The following is a 16,899-nucleotide window of genomic DNA, read 5'->3' as shown; positions in this document are numbered from 1 at the left end:
GCCATGTTTAGCTGGTGAATAGGCGCTTATAGCGTTCTGTAACACTGACAGCACGCGGATATGACAACTACGCTCTACCACAGCCTCACATATATTGTAGCTAACTGACAAACACCAGGAGCACGCATTAGTAAATAGGATATAAGCAACAAAAGCTCAAACTTTGCATCCGTGTTTTCTGCGCTATAATAGCTACAATTAGCTGAATAGCAGGGTGTTGCGTTTGAAATTAAGTGTTTAACGATGAAACAACAAATTATGAAATAACAAAAATCCACATGCCAATAGAAAAAAGGTCATATCTTTAAACTATTCAAGGGAAATTTTTCTCATAATTATCGTCTGGCTCTTGAAAGTTGACATGCGCCAAAAACTGCTCATGTATGTCGTCTCCATTTAAAATAAAGCGTAATATTCACACACTAAATAAAAGTAGATTTCCACGATTCCGGAAATGTACAACATATCGATGTTCGTTATGCGATGTAAGCAGAATATGAGCTCAAATTCTGGAAGCGGTCAATATGAAATGGATAATGGGTCTGCCCATTTGTCAGCATTCCTGAGGGAGTGGTATATTCAGCTGCGTATCATCCTTTGTCGTCTGGCATGTGTCAATTTCCCCACATCTGTATTCTTGGTTCGAACAGAACTTTAACAGATGTAATTGTATTGGATTAGCACCAAGTCCGGTTAAGAAATGTAACATCCCATGGGTTGGGGAAAAGTGTTTTATTCCTCATATTTCCGTTCCGTTCGGAAAGAACTTTAGACTCTCGGACTCCTTTCGCATGTGTCCCCACTTCCTTTTCCATGTCTTCATCCGCTGCTTTTTGAGGCGGGTTTTATCACAGATGTCTTCTTACGTGATTGCTCTTTTGTCCCTGAAGCTGAATAATATATATCCGGCGGGTGTGGCTGAGCGGTTCTAGGCGCTTCAGTCTGGAACCGTGCGACCGCGGCGTCGCAGGTTCGAAGTCTGCCGCGGGCATGGATGTGTGCGATGTCCTTAGGTTAGTTAGGTTTAAGTAGTTCTAAGCTCTAGGGGACTGATGACCTCAGATGCTAAGTCCCATAGTGCTCAGAGCCATTTGAACCATTTTTTGAATAATATACAACCATTACTTGCCGTAAGTCATCGACGAAATCTGAAAAAAAACAGCGACAACATCGCAACATTCTTCATCACGACATTGACAGCTGTCAAACATCATTCTTTTATTGCTTTTTGGTACTATGATAGACAGGTGAAAATTTGGTTATTGTGTTCATATTTGCACAATTCATATTTTGCATAACTTTTTAATTGAGTATGTGTTCTTTAGTCGACATTGTCATGTAAGTTATATTTGTACTCTCTACAATATGGCATGTCCCATATCCTCCCAATTCACTCGCTACCTAGATCTTCTGAACACGATATAAACTTCAAAATATTGATTATTTGACGGAGAAAAACAGCGAATTAATATCTCATTGACCGTATTCATATGAACTCTTCTAACGACTTCTTTTTGTTCCCGCATGCCATGCAAAACTGTGGGCAGCGATGTTCAACTTCTAAAGAAGCTGGTGAATCCTTCCAGTACGGTTTTTGAAGCATCAACATCGGAGCGGATAAAATGTTTCCACAAGTGGGTCGAACACATGCAAGACGGTATATATTTTAAAGACGATATTTTGAAAAACGATGTGTACCAATTCTTTCCTCATTGTTTCCGTGGTGAGTAAGAGAATGCACGAGATCTCTAAATTACACTCTGAATCCTGGATTTTTTATTGATCAATACACTTGTAGTTCGCGTTTTTATTTGAGTGCCTCCAGTGAAGTGAATAAACCTACGGCCCGGCCATCTATGTTCACTTTTTTCATCCATATTCAATATAATTTGTTGATCGGATGTTGATGCGAAGCTCACATACGCATTCAGCATAGGTATTTTCTTTTTCTACAAGAAGCCTGACCTAAATCTTGTGGAAGTATCTGCACCATCTCTGGATTGTCTAATAACTTGTGTTATCTTTTCGCTATATACGCGTGGCTCTAATAGAATCCTTGTATTATCTGTCCAGCCTAGAGGGTTGTCACGAATGGTAGTCCTTGTATGACATGTCCCAGAAGTATAACCGAGGTACCATATCGGATTATTGCGCGTTATATTTTCCATCCATAACTCACGTAACAAGCTTGAAGTCCCCTGTTGTGCAGTGCTGAATTTATTTTTGTGTGTAGTTTGCTTACCAGCTCTTATCCCTTGCTGGCTCAGCGTGTTTGTACCGGATAGGTAATCTTGACATTACGGGCACGTTGTCCTTGTGAGACACTCATGACTTCGCGCTGAAAAGGTAGACAATACTAAAAGCGCGCCTTTAGGGACAGTAATGGGATTGCCTGGTACATTTCGAATTGCTGACCTTAGGAATGTGGGATAAAATCCAGCACATGTAGGCTTCTAAAACTTTATCACCCAAATGCGTTAACAATCAGGAATATATAAAGAATAAAATATCGGTGTCTACTAATCAGGGATTTTATCTGTATTTTGGATAACTTACTTACTCTTCCTCATTTCAGCCGTTGTTAGCAATTCACAGCGTTAATTTTATGAGTCTTCCGAGAAATACTCTCAGATTAAAACACACTCGCCTCTTTCCAAAATAACAGCCCGCCATCATTTCCGCCTCTGACGCGAGGACGCAGTGAACCTCGACCTTGGCAATGCGCACGCGCGGTATTGCCTTACGGGTTGAAACGTGTGCGCGGGCACCGCTGTGCGCCTGTCAGATTCAGATCTCGCGTGTGTGTTGTGGTTGTATGTGTGATTGTTAAAATAACAATACGGTAGTGGGAGCAAGCTGATCACTCTTCATTGCAATGGATTAAAGAAGGATTTTTAATCGCTGTCAGAGGTAAAGATATTTTTCATTGTAACCTTTTAAGCCACACAAATGGTGTATGAAACGAAGACAGTTATTTGAACTGTGACTTCCAGGAGTTGTTTTGACTACGGTATGTTTACTTTATCAGCGATGATATGTTTCACTGGAAGCAGGAGTTTCTGAATCGTATATAGAATGCGGAAGTGTTTGGTTGCAGCTGGATTATTTTTGGCTTCACAGCTATTTAACTGTTATCTCTGGGAATATCATTTACTCTTCAACGCCACAGATTGTGTAACAGAATGCCGTAGTGTTTACGGTTGAGACGAAGTAATGTCGAGTGTTTTGTTGATAGTGATAGGGAGGTGATGATCAGTATTCTGACATATTCGGAAAATATGGATTCTTATGCTGATTTTGTGCATAATTAAGACGCACCTGATTCACAGTATGTCGTAAGATATTTGTGGTATCATTGAATTTCTGCAATTGCTTTTTGACACAAGACCAGATTTTACTCAAATGACCCACTGTTAGGATATTTTGAGAAGTTCGCCTATAAAACGGCTAAAAACTACCTAATAAGCATATAGATAAATTACGGTGAATGTGTAGGGAGAAGTTGATTTCATTTGTTTGTGATGGTTCTATCAAGGGATACCTCGTATTTCAAAATTTTCAATGCGTGTTACGTTAATATTTACACAGATACTTGATATCAAAACCAACGGCTACCAACTGTCGTTATTTTGGATCTTTTTGTATCGAGGAAATGCATGTGTTCAATGTTTTATGATGAAGTGAACACTGGCTTTTGTGTGGTATACAAAATGTGGTTTTACTTTGTATTAAGTAACCCAAACAAAAGAAGAAAATGGTTCATATGGAAGTAGGTCTAGATGAAGTTGTTGCTCTTCCTTGTTTATGAGTAATGGGACAATATTGGACAATATTTCGTAAACAGTTAATGATGTAATTTGTTTGTGAACACACAATCTGACAGCAGTGATTACAGCTCTGTTATTACTCATGTCATGCACAGCTTTTCCACAAAGTCACTAACAATCAACGCACTCGAAATAGTTAATTTTGATGTTCTCTTCATGGGTAATTGTTCACTAATTTGTGAGTTTTCACTTGTAGACAGGTTATTACATTTGTCAAAGTTTGTTTTGATTTTCCATGAACTAGTGAAGCAGTTCTTACTTATTTCATACTGGCTGCAAACTTTTTCAAAAGTTTTTCTGAAGATTACAACTTAATGTTATTGAGAAGGTTGTAAAGAAGTAGGCCTACCTCAAATGACTTAGCAGGAAGAAAGATGTTGGGGTTTGTGTGTGGACTCTCACTGTGTAGTAGCCTCACCAGTTCCTTTACCTCTAATTTTATATGCTATTCAGTGTTCCAAAGGACATGTCTTTCACTTTTACCTTTGTACATAGAAACAGTATGATGTTCCTGGTACAGTTAAATGTGATGTTATTCTGCTCACTTCCTATGGATTCAGTGTATGTAATTAGATTCTATTCCTCTCCACTGCCTCTTCTTGCTATGTTAGCATAAAATAATATTTGATCTGTCATTTTTGGACAGTTATTAGAGTTTCTGGAAAAAAATTAACTCATCATGATACCTGTCTCTTGAACCATTAACTTTATAAGTAGACCTACTCAAATTAGCTGTTTAAAATTTAGGTGTATTTAGTTTTGTTAGTCACCAGTGAAAACAATATTCTTGCAGGAAGTCAAGAGGAATATTAGATACCAGTCGTCACCTTTGACCTTTGGCATAATGTTAATGGCTGTGTGACACCACCTTTTGGTGCATGTTTCTACAGTTTGCTTGTTAGTTGGTGAAGCCAACAGATACGAAAGCAAAAAAACCTGATTATGGTGACAGACTAAAGTGTAGCATAGCTCAGTGTCTAGGTTAGGCGGGAAGGTTTCAGTTTGGGTGAGAGTTAAGAGCAGATGAAAGTGAAAGCAAAAAAAAATCTGAATGTGTCGACACACTGATCTGTAGCATAGCCTGTTTGAAAAAAAGGCCACTGATACTGTGTTACACTCACCATGTTGTTTATGATTTTTGCTACACATTTCCTATGTCACTGATGAAAGCCAATGACTAACATCGAATGTTCCTCTTTATCCCTTCAGAGGAAGCCTGTGGTTTCATTTAGTGAAATGAAATCTACTGAATAGGATAGCTGACTGTGTGACCACATTAAAGGGCAAGAGACAAAACAGGTCACATTTAGATCTTTATCGGAAATTGCAGTATTACATTATTTTCATTGTGTATCGTAATGTCTGATGGGGTAATGCTATATGCTAGGCCATAAACTGAAGCCTCTGAATATTTACAACTGTCTTCCTGTGCTGTTAACCTACTCAGGGGTTCCCTTGTTAATTGTACTCATGGATCCAGTGGAAAATCTAAAATGTGACACAAGCATAGGATTGAGAATAGCTATAGCTGGGACAGTGTTAAAGAAAAGGAGGAAATCATTATGCAGGCCTCTGAATATAAACTGAGGAAAAGATGGTTAAACTTTATATATGTAGCATAGCTTTATACCATGTAAAGATGAAAATATGAAGAAAGGAGGTTGGAACTGTGGGTGTGGAGGAAAGTAGGTGAGACCGGAAGACTGGGTGAAGAAGTGTTGAGCCATTTGGGAGAACAGGAAGGCACTTTAAGGAAATAAAAATTAACAAGGCCACTTTGTGAGGTGCTAATGTATACTCTAGTAAGGAATTGAATGGTAGTAAAGAGAGAGTGGGAGGGGAAGAAAAAGATATAAGCTAAGGTAGTGTCAGGGAGCAAAATGGTACGTCTGAGAGGAACTACAGAGGATACCACAAGATAGGGGGGGGGGGGGGGAGATTGTGAAGTACAATGTCTGAACCTGCTGCATAGCAGAACAACTAGGGACAGGATTGTATTTCCAGTCCACTCCCTCCTCCTCTCTTTCAGACAATAGTTTACTATCATTGCCACTGCATGACATCTCATAATTCTTCACCTGCTGCAAATTAGCACACAAATAAATTTTTGATATAGATCACATTGCCATTGGTCATCCTTCCATGGAGATTTGAGACCACCTTTTAAAAATGGTGTGGGCAGTCACCTGGCAAACTAACCAAATAAATAAATTAAAATTTAGATTGGGAAAAACTGATACATATGCCTGAGCTTCAGAATGCTGGGTTGAACATCAGATGGCAAATTGTTTTAGAAAGAAACGAGTGAGGAATGTATGAGATTGGTTTCCTGTTTGTGAAATGTCACTGAAGCACTTCCACGCAAAGCTGTATTTTATTTACCTTTATGTCACTTTATAGTTAATCACGGTGCAATATATTACTGCAAGTGAATACTCGTGCATTAGTTATGCTTAGTATAATTTTTAGCCAGGTGAGTAAACAGTACGAATATTTTAGGTTGTCACACAGTTACATATCTTTTAAGAGATACATTTTTATAATACCTCGGATTATATGTTTTCTTGGGGAAAAAAGTGGAGTTATTTTCAGACTGTTTTTGTTGTAAATTGACCTTTGATATCATATTGGAGGTGAGTTGAAGGCTACAAATGTGCAATGATGCATACTCTATGTGAGGACTGACCTCATTATTTTACAGTTATTCAGATTTAGTCCTCAGATCAGATCTAAATTGAATTTCATTGATTAGCTAAAGCTGTGAAACTGAATATTTCCAGAAATTGGCAACTTTATCATAAGTAAAAACTTTTGTTGATATGGTCCTTTCCAGTCTTAATATTTTTGGAGGGAAAGGGAGATATAAAAATTGTTAGATAATCAACCAAGTATTCGAAGATGAATTACAGCAAAAGATTTGAAAGTGGAGCTTTGCTAGATTAGCTGCACATCCTGTAACTAGTAGAACTCAGTGGCATGTGAGCTCAGAAGCATACCCAGTTTTGAATGATTTGCGCCATAAGTTTTACAGGTGTTGCAATACTTTGTTGAATGCATTACTAAACATAGTGTGTACAGGAGGACATTCATTCAGAAGATAATTTATTAATGCATGTTTTAAGGAATTTTGTATGGATGAATCTGCGACAAAGGCTGAACGGTGTGTGTGTGTGTGTGTGTGTGTGTGTGTGTGTGTGTGTGTGTGTGTGTGTGTGTGTGTGTGTGTCAAAAAAAAAAACTACTGCAACGGAGGCCTTTTATATGTCTCTAAGAAACATGTTCCAGAGATACTGGCACTAATGTGTTAGTGAGTTTATAACATCTACTGAAAAGATACACCAGTTCGGAGAAATTAAAGTTGTTGTCACCTCAGTGAATTACATGTGTCAGAAGTCCTCCCCTCACCCCCTTCACCACCAGCTTGCAAGCAGCCAGTGTGATAATACACATGAAATTTTTGTTATCTGCTTCCTTCCATCAGTGAAGGTCAAGAAGCTTCACTTCACTGATACCTAATCGTTGTCGGAAGACATTAATGCACATGATGTGTTATGGGTTTCTGCTGTATCTATATCGAACTGTTGAGAGTTATGTGGCTTCAGAAACTGTACGCTTTTTGTAAACAGGCAGTCTGACACTAGCACTCGCTTGTTATGCTCTCTTGCTTTTGCAGACACTGCACAGTGAGAAGTGGATGATATGCTCACCAGTGACCACTTCTCAACCTGGACAAACTTAGCATATTAAGCAATGGCCAAAAGAAAGCCACTGACTTGAATTTTCAGTAAGACTAACCAAATTGTTTACCCAACTGGCTGTATGAAGATAGTTTGTTCCATGGTGGAGTGAGGAATGCCTGTCAGCAGTTTGGGACAGGCTTGCTGCTCAGTGAATTTTCAGATTCTTCAACTGTTAGTGCAACAAGAAAAGTCTATGTGAAATCTTTCGGAATACAACCAAATAATTATGGTAATTCATTAGAAGTATTTCCTTGAAACACAGGAACACTTAGCAACTGTACTGTTTAGTCCGTCTATAAACTCAAGAGTGTGCAGACGAGTCCCTGCTCTCTCTACCAAGCTACATCACAAGGTGCATGTGCAGACTATTCCACAAAGTGACACCAATCTTTCCGCACTGCAGCTTTTAAACCATTGTTGACTCATTGTATGGCCATGTCTGGGGTATGTTAATGTTTTACTAAATGAAATAACACTATGTGAGATACAGAAATTATTAGCTAGTAAAAGAACTGCTTTCAAACAAAATTTACGTACATTGCAGCATGCTGTATTCCACCATTAGAAGAGATACTGATTCTTAGTTATACTGTACAACAGTTGGTAGCGTTCTTCCAGGAAGTGCCACTTTCCCGTGCCACAGACTCTGCTCACTCTTCAGTTTACAGACTGATTTTAGCAGAACCAACAAAGCAAGAAGACAGTACCTAGGCAACAAGAGAGCATCCCTTCTATACAGACTATGGTTAGAGAAGGTAACCAACCCAAAAATAGTGAAAACTATAACTGCCTTTTTTCAGGGTGGACCTGGTTTTCACTTTTTTCTGAGGCTCGTGAAGCTGCACACAGTCATTACTGAAGGAGAGAAGTACAGTTTTACAATGTAGCACATTAGCAGCAAACCAAATGAAATGCCCCTAAAACCTTACTACATTTAGTAATGGACAGTTTCATAAATCTTGGAGAGGGACACATTTCTTACTCTTCCTCAGACCAAGGCAATATGAAATATTCTGCACAGTAATCGAACCGTTGTCTTAACTAGCTGTATAGGAAGTAGTTTGGAAAGAATGGTAAATTTAAACTTTTTCTTTGTTTTAGAGTTCAGGAGTTTTCTTGACCATTTTCATTGTGGACCTCAGGAGGTACTGATGCAACGATATGCTCCATTTTGAGCACGAGAACTGCTACTCGCTATCTGGGACCTGCCGTGATGGTGCATTGAGGGGACAGGTTCTTGACTGTTCCAGAATCCCCAATATTCCAAACTGTTACTCATTATGTCATGGAACTGATTTTTGTGAATCACTTCTGAGTAAAAAGATAGTTTTGAATCCGTTTAAAGCATGCTGTAATTGTACTACACTTGTTTCAATCTCAACCCAAACCCAGAGTTGGAGCCCAGTGTCACATCCACGATGCCCAGAATTTCTGTAGATGTACCAGGGTACATTTACCACAGCAGTTGCTCTCGTGAGTATATTTTTGACTCTGATGATCACTGTAATTCCATTGTAATATTTACAGATGAGTCAAAGTGGCGGCCGGGGAGATATGTAGAATTGCATGTAATCTTATGGCCACTTAAATAGGTGATACATAATTGTGATGTGAATGGCCTGTGTATATTCTGACTCTCAGAATATACCAGATAAACACATTCAGAACCTTATAGATGTGCCTGCACCTTCTAAGACTCGAAAAGGACATTTTGCTGGGATCTAGGGCACACGGTGATTCAGGGGAACAAATTACAGGAAGCATTTGCAGGAAATACAGTGGCTCAGTTTACTGTCCTGCTACACACTGTCACATCCCTATTGAGGCACAGCCATGCAGTGACAAGAAGAGTGGTTTTAGGTGAGATGCACTAACATGTAACAAGTAAAACCAACCGCTCGTCTACATTAGCAGACAAGATAGTCCCTTTTCACATAACCATGTGCATTTTGTAGTCCATGTCTTAATGGTCTGATGAGAAGATGCAAATGCTAGTGGTATACATATTTTGTTACAAGGTATTTTATCTGAGTGCATTTGTTTTTAGAGAAGAGGACAGACACTAGTTTACCAGCTGACCTGTTCCCCATTTTAGCAAATGTTGGAATGAATATGGCTGATTAGCTTGCTAGATAATTTCAGTGGCGTATTTAGTCTGTTTTCAGGGTGGCTATATAACTCAGTTTTTAAAGAAAAAAATGTGACCACCAAAATTGATGTTCCAGTTTTAATATTATCAATTTCTGCTGCTTGTTTTGGTATAATGGAACATCAGGTGGCAGAACATATTATACTGAAGATAACATGTGCTCACGTAACATGAGCTGTCAAATGAAGGTCCCTTAGATAAAAACTAATGGCAGCTTTTGCTGTCATAAATCCACATTTAAAAGTATGTAAAAGTTTTGGGGCACACTCAGTTACACTTACCTCTCGATCTGGTTTTCACCCTCGCTCTCATTCTATCATTTTAGCAAGTTTTAGAGCAGAGAACACATTCACAGTTTTACATCCTGTGTGTGATAAGTTATTATTATTGGTAGAACAACATGAGTTTTCAAAACACTAGAGTGTCATATATGACTGTTAAAATTACTATATTTTTGAAGGACATGATTTCATTTGCAGTTTTTGGCCATTTTCATGTGAAACAATTTTGTGCTTTTGTACAGTGCTGTTGTACATGCTCACAGTTTGTCATCAATATGTGCAGTTATTTGCTGTTACTTACACAAACAAAGCCAGAAATGTATGTAGCCATAGAAGATGGAATACATGAGTGAAGATGACATACAGTAAATACACAGATAATTTTTGGAATTTTGATGTTTGCTACAGTAAGAAACTATTCCCCTTAAAAGGCACTAAAGATGAAATTGTAATTGTGGACTGTTAAAGTAATTTTAACAGTAAAGCCAAAATGTCTTTTAAACTGTTTTATTTGACTGTGAAACTTATCCAAGACAAGATCCCTCTCCCTCCCTCCCCATGTCCCTACCACCCTCCCTCTCTCATTCTTTTTCCTAAGGTGTTGATTTCCACTGACCTTTGAAATGACTCACCTTGCCAGATAATAGGTGACCTATAGTTTAACATGGATTCTGAACGATGGTACAGCTCGGGAATTTTAACGTTATCAAACATTCCCACAGGGGAAAGAAGTGATAAGTGTCGGAGCAAAACTCTAGGAGTGACTCTGCATTACAAACGTGACTTTTTGATTTGTAGCCTGGCACTCTGAATTGCTAGGATACGATACATGAAACAATACTCTTCATCTTTATGCTGTTCTCACCCTCCAATAAAAAGTGAAGATTTTAGTGCTTTGCTTTATGGACCATAATGTTATTGGTATACATTACATCATTCCTCTTCAGATCAATTACTGGAAAACTTCATTGAGTGAACTTGTACAGTGCTGTATCTTTGTGTTTTTACGAGGCCAAAACACAGTAGCCATGGTACATGTCAAACATTTTGTAGAAATTCTAGAATCGCCAGAGCATGAAACAGTGAATCTTTGAACACAGATACTTTGTCATTACCGTTTCAACTACGAAATTGAAAAGATACAAAGCAGTCCATGGTCTGTGCTTGGAGAGGCGTCTGAAGATAGTTCTGTGGTTGATAACATTTGATGCTAGTAAATATTCCGGAGGAGGGGGCGGCGGGAGAGTAGTACCTTCCCTGCCCCTTGCAGGGAACGCCGTTGAAAAGAGAAATAATTTGGATGATACGAGTTCCTGTTAATAGTGTTGTATAGTTCGCTTAATAAACTTCTCTGTCACGGCATTTCGGCAACTGCCATTATCAGATGTCTGTAAAACGCAGACGTTGCAAAACAAGCTTCACTGTCAGTGCGGCAAGTTGTGCGTTTTTTGAGATATCTGTTGTCAGTAGTTGAAACAGAGCAACAAACAAAGAAATTTATTAAGCAATCTACCCGGTATTGTTCACAGTGATCGCGGACTGCTACAGGAAATGTATTTCCTTTATTGATACAGCTTTCGCTGAAAGCAGAATCATTAAGTATTCCATTTGCATTTAAGTTGTGTTATTCACCTTTTATATTTATTGTGGCCTACTTGCAAGCAGTCTGGTTGTTCGCGGGGTTTGTCGCCGAATAAGCCACGGGAGAGGTTCATTGCAGCTAAGCCGTCAAGGCCGTGCCGTTTGTTTCTGCCGACAATTACGCCGTGGCGGAGGTCGAAGCACTACCACAACGTGTCCTTCAGCTTCGAGAACCGAGTTGTTACTGAAAAAGAGTACGCATGTGAAAAAACCTGTCGCCGTTAGAAGCTATACACAAAACGATATTAACAAAATCACAAAAGGGGTTTCACCATTATAATACTCGTTAGCACCGATGTTGTAACAGAGTTAGGCAAATTGCAGTGCCTATACTACCAGAGCGGAAGGAAGTTCATGAAACTGGGAACGTTCCAGCGTAATTTAAAATGTATACGGTGAAAATAATAAATGCGAAGGAAAAGATAAGTGGAATTAACTTTCCGCTCTTATTATACTGTAATACGAAGGACAAGTTATCCTCTGGTTAGTGTGACTGACGGTGTTAGTCTTACTAAAACACTCTGATAACATCCCGATAAACAAGCCTTAAAGTTGCGTTGAAGATGTCTACACCCAATTTTAACCTTCATTTTTTTAGCGTTGTCATAAATGAGGTCGTCGGTGGTTCGTCTACCAATTCGTTATTCTTCCTATAAAAACACGGTATTGTTTTTGCATTTTATAACTTGACGTGCCACGAGTTGAACCTGTTTAGTTTTGACATTTCACTTGTCTGAAAATACAATAATATGTTAGTATATTTCCTTTGCAGTAATGAAGTACTCATCATTTAGCATGTATATCTTGCAGTGTCAGCTTTTGTATGGATTGTAACTTTTTGTAGATCTGAGTATAGTTGCGTCAACCAAGATTGGTTATACAGTGAAGTAATAGTGAATTTATTGTTTGAATAAAGACAACGAAAAATGTTTTGTACGAAATATTTTTTGTGGAAAAGGATGCCTTCAAAAACAAAAGCTGTAATTTTTATGTGGTCGAATTTTGTTACTGATCAGTCACTCGATACCCTGCTAAAATTTACTTTTGAATGTGTATTATTATTATTATTATTATTTATTATTACTATTATTTATTATTACTATTATTTGGGGGAAAATCTGTTATTGTTCATCCATTGAACATAGCGCCCAGCATTTTTGTTCGCCATATATTGGGCTGGCAACGTTCTTAAACTGTAAAACAGCGTGATTTTAAACTTTTCGCAGTGACCTTCATCAGCAGCTGGAAATTGCCCTGACTACTGTCAAACTATTGGCAGCTGCTGCGATGTTGGAAGAGCTTCCGAGGGTCATGTACCTATGGTACCGGTACCAAAGGACTTCAAGTACTGTTCTGTCCTGTGGATCCTGTCTTCTCTGCAGAAAGTACGATATCTGTCATTAGTTATTCACTTGACCGCGAGCAGCTTTTCAACGGTAGATATAGGCGTCCTGTACTGTGTTGACGAGACGAGGGAGGACTTGGGATGTAACACCAATCCCCCTAACCAACAAGTTCGGGGTGCTCTTGGTTGGCTGATTTAGGGGAGGTGACCAAACGGCGAGGTCATCGGATTAGGAAAGGATGGGGAAGGAAGTCATCTCTGCCCTTTCGAAGGAACCATCCCGGCATTTGCCTGAAGTTATTTAGGGAAACCACGGAAAACATAAATCATGATGGTCGGAAGCGGGTTTGAACTGTCGTTCTCCCGAATGTTGAGTCCGTGCTAAACCACTCTGCCACGTCGATCTTGTTTGAGGTGCTGTCTTTAACTGAAACTGAGCCAGTGGGATTCAGTTCACCTGTTTTGGGGAAACCTGTTTCGTTGTTAAGTTTCAAGATGAGGTAAACGCAAAAGGTTAGGGGGATGTTAATCGTCGGCATTTCAACGTACGGCAGATGATGGTATCCTTCGGGGAGATGGCGGAAAGGGACAGGAAAGGACACCAGGTGCACTCAGTGTATATGCTTGGTGGCTTTCTTCAACATGTTGAAGCTATTTCGGCAGCCATTGAGGGAACAAGATGTGAGCAACTGGAGGTCGTGGCACATGTTAGAACAAATTATTCCTGTCGTCTGGACTCCGATGTCATACGTGCACCAACCCAGCGACTGGCAGAGATGGTTAAGAAGACCAACCTTTTGCAAGGAGCTTCAACGAAGCTCACAATTTGCGGCATTGTCCCTCCAACTGATCGTGGCCCCTTGGTTCTACTTCAGGTGGAAGGACTGAACGAGAGACTTTTGTCCTCTGTTCTCATACATTCCAGTCAGTTCTGTTTGTAGCACTTCAGTATACATGTTAGAGTTGATTCCAGTGTTCGTCCAAGCAATGTGTAATTTATCTTTAGCACAGAAGGCTGTTCAAATCATAATATTTTCACCGCTAAAATTTCTGCTCATTCTTGTCTGCTGCTCTCTTCTCAGATCATGTCCGTAATAGTTAACTCCATGCAGCCCATCAAAATTGAGCTACTTCTAATCACTGAAGGCAGCTTTGTCCCATTCTGAAGTCCATGACATTTGTCTTTCAGCAATATCTAATTTAGCCTGTTTATGTTTCGATATTAGCGCAGGTTTCTGCACTCGTTCTTTGAGTGGAAGAAATTTGTCATTTGACAAAAATTGTCGTACACATCTGGCAGTTAGTGGCAACTGTAAATCAACAAGAAGTTGAGAAGAATAACGGTTTGTGGCCCTTGCTGTGCACAAAAGTAACTGTTTCGATGTCTTAGACAATTCTCTAAGCAGTCCATATTTTTCGTTCCGTCTATATGAGGCGCCCGAAATAACGAAATTATCGCTCACTGTACTTGAACGAATCAACTTCCTGGCGATTTGACGACAGAGATAACCGTTCCCCGATGTGACATAGTCACAATCATAGCTTATGTACACAACGCGCACTGTCACTTATGGTATCTGTTTCATATCTGCAATAAAGGCACCTATGCACACAGTAACGCAGCGCCGACGAGCTCCACACTCTACTACCCTCTGTTGATGTCTTGTTATATACTGTACAAATGACATCAAATGCGGTACCACTTGATTGCATTTGTCAGTGTAATGGATCTCATACTATTGCAGATACACTGTGCACAACTATTCCAACTGACAATTTTAATTTTTCTACAGATACTTATGCCTTTATAATTTCCACTACTGTAGGAGGGCTCGGCAGCTAGTTTGTCAGTACAAAACAGACAACGCAGTATCTACATCTTCGCGTTTAGCCGTTTTCCTACGTTTTTTCCCTGTGCTTCGAACATGCTGTGGACGCACAGACATTGCCATAATTTGAGCGCAGTTTTCAACTATCTTCATCACTACAGCTCCATCTTAACTGTAAGCGAAGTAATGGTTTGTTTCCCTTACGATTTGAATGCTATTGCGCTAAAAGTCAGTAAATTTACGGTACCTGAATTTAAAAATAAATATACATAAGGCATTTGATACAAAATTGACTGGTTTCAGCCCATCCAACACCGAAATTTAAAACTTGTTGAAATGGTCATACAATGGAAGTACCCAAAAACACGGTAAAATAGCAACAATCGCAAGCACAAGTCACAGTGATCGGCCCAGGAGAAAAATTAGCCAGTAGATTGAAGTGTTGTTGCGACTGCGGAAAGTATGTTACTTGTTCGCTCGACAGGTGACACGTTTTCATGTTCAGATGGGTTAAGTCTGTGGCATAAACCGATGATCTGTTTTTCCCAGCTTACAATGAAACGTCCTGTACTAATTATTTAAAGGGAGTAGTAAGTGAATATAGACCCGTCCGTCTCCAGACTATGACGTTTGTTACAAACTATGCTTCTAGGACGGTTAATATTTTCCCTATGTTAAAAAAATAGTCATTTGAGTGTAGCTACTGACGTTGCATCGCAACAAAACGGTAAACAACAAAGTGTACATGCATCAGGGAATTTAAGCTTCAATGACGGCTCTTTGGCGTGGCTTAGGACGACTACGGAACGAAAGGTGCCCGAGGTGAGAGTCGACAAGTGGACCCGACAAGGAGCGGGGCGACTCTCTCTGCCCCTCCCTCCCTCTCCTGTGGCTCTGTAGGAATGCGGCTGCGACTACGGGCCGCCATCGCCACTCTATTTGTGGCTGGACGGGCAGCGCAGCGGCCAGACCTTGAAAACGCGCCACAGCTGTTGTGTCCCAGGGAGGCGGCAGTCGGCGGTAGCCTGTGATAATCTGAGAAAGGCAGCCTACAGTTTAAAGCCGTCTCTCGCTTCAGTGATGTTGCATCACTAGACATGTTTGGATTCAGTGTGACTCAGGGAACACGTAGTCATCTTTGGGTGCGCAGGCAGTGTATTTGGGGGGGGGGGGGGGGACACGTTCGGGTTCAATAACCGTCTCCGTTTTGTTTCCTGCTAGGTCTGTGACGACAACTGCTGGAAGGAGGCGAAACAGCTTCGGTTTCGAAAGTGGATAGTAATTTAGTGGAGGAAAGGTGGGCCGACCACATGACTCCTGCAAGAGGGTCTAAACTAAATGACATGTATTCGTAGTTGCGAATACGAACCACCACCAGCTGGATAAGGGAACGACGATCATGAAAATTTGTGCCGGACGGGCAGTCGAGCCCGGTTCTCACGCTTTATGGAAACGGCCGCCTTCTCCAGATAATGGTAAGGTTGTTTTGCACTTTCCTGTGCCCAAGCATAAATTTAAAGGAATTGATTTCGCATCCCAGTGAAACTTCTGGCTTTTCGGCAGAAGCTGCAGCTATACTCGCAGACCATCAACGCAAGAAGCAGTTTGATTTTAAAGGGCTGTAGACGTTTCCTCCAAGACTTGCAGACACATGCCACTCCCAAGAAAGCTAATCCGCTGGTAATAGACAACCTGAAAGCTGCCAGAGAAAACGAATATAACGGAGGGAAGGTAAAATGTAATATAAGAATGACGTAGCGAAAGCCGCTGCGTAACATGTACTTTTATAATCATTAAAGGGAAGTATCATGGTCAAATCAGCTGAATATTCCTTCAAAGTCGTGGTTCTACACAATTAATGCGAACAAAAAAAATTATAATCTCCCTAATCCGAATGAGATATCATGATCTTTCCCTAGCCATATGCACCGATAACACGTCGGGGACAATCCTTACTTTAAATGCGATGGAATAACAGTAGAGGGTATCAGTCACATCTTTTACGAATGTAAACTATATGAAAACAAGGAAATCGAATTCATTCAACAGTTAATCAGATGCCATCAACCATTACCAACTTCCAAGCC

At 40.0% G+C, this 16,899-nt stretch overlaps 1 long non-coding RNA gene across 2 annotated transcripts; it reads left to right on the top strand.

Annotated features, from left to right (window-relative positions):
• The first annotated feature begins 2,697 nt into the window (after positions 1 to 2,697).
• On the top strand, positions 2,698 to 16,618 carry LOC126281007 (uncharacterized). Of its 2 annotated transcripts, none has more exons than XR_007551221.1 (3): positions 2,698 to 2,910; positions 16,034 to 16,287; positions 16,376 to 16,618. It is a non-coding gene; the product is annotated as an uncharacterized LOC126281007 (long non-coding RNA). The 2 variants fall into 2 exon arrangements; XR_007551222.1 differs by lacking the exon at positions 2,698 to 2,910 and adding an exon at positions 15,801 to 15,954.
• Positions 16,619 to 16,899: the final 281 nt, after the last annotated feature.

Source organism: Schistocerca gregaria, chromosome 1 (assembly GCF_023897955.1).
Source record: "Schistocerca gregaria isolate iqSchGreg1 chromosome 1, iqSchGreg1.2, whole genome shotgun sequence".
Taxonomy (NCBI): Eukaryota; Metazoa; Arthropoda; class Insecta; order Orthoptera; family Acrididae; genus Schistocerca; species Schistocerca gregaria.
Note: the sequence above shows the minus strand (reverse complement) of the source record. Positions and strands in the feature narration are given on the sequence as shown.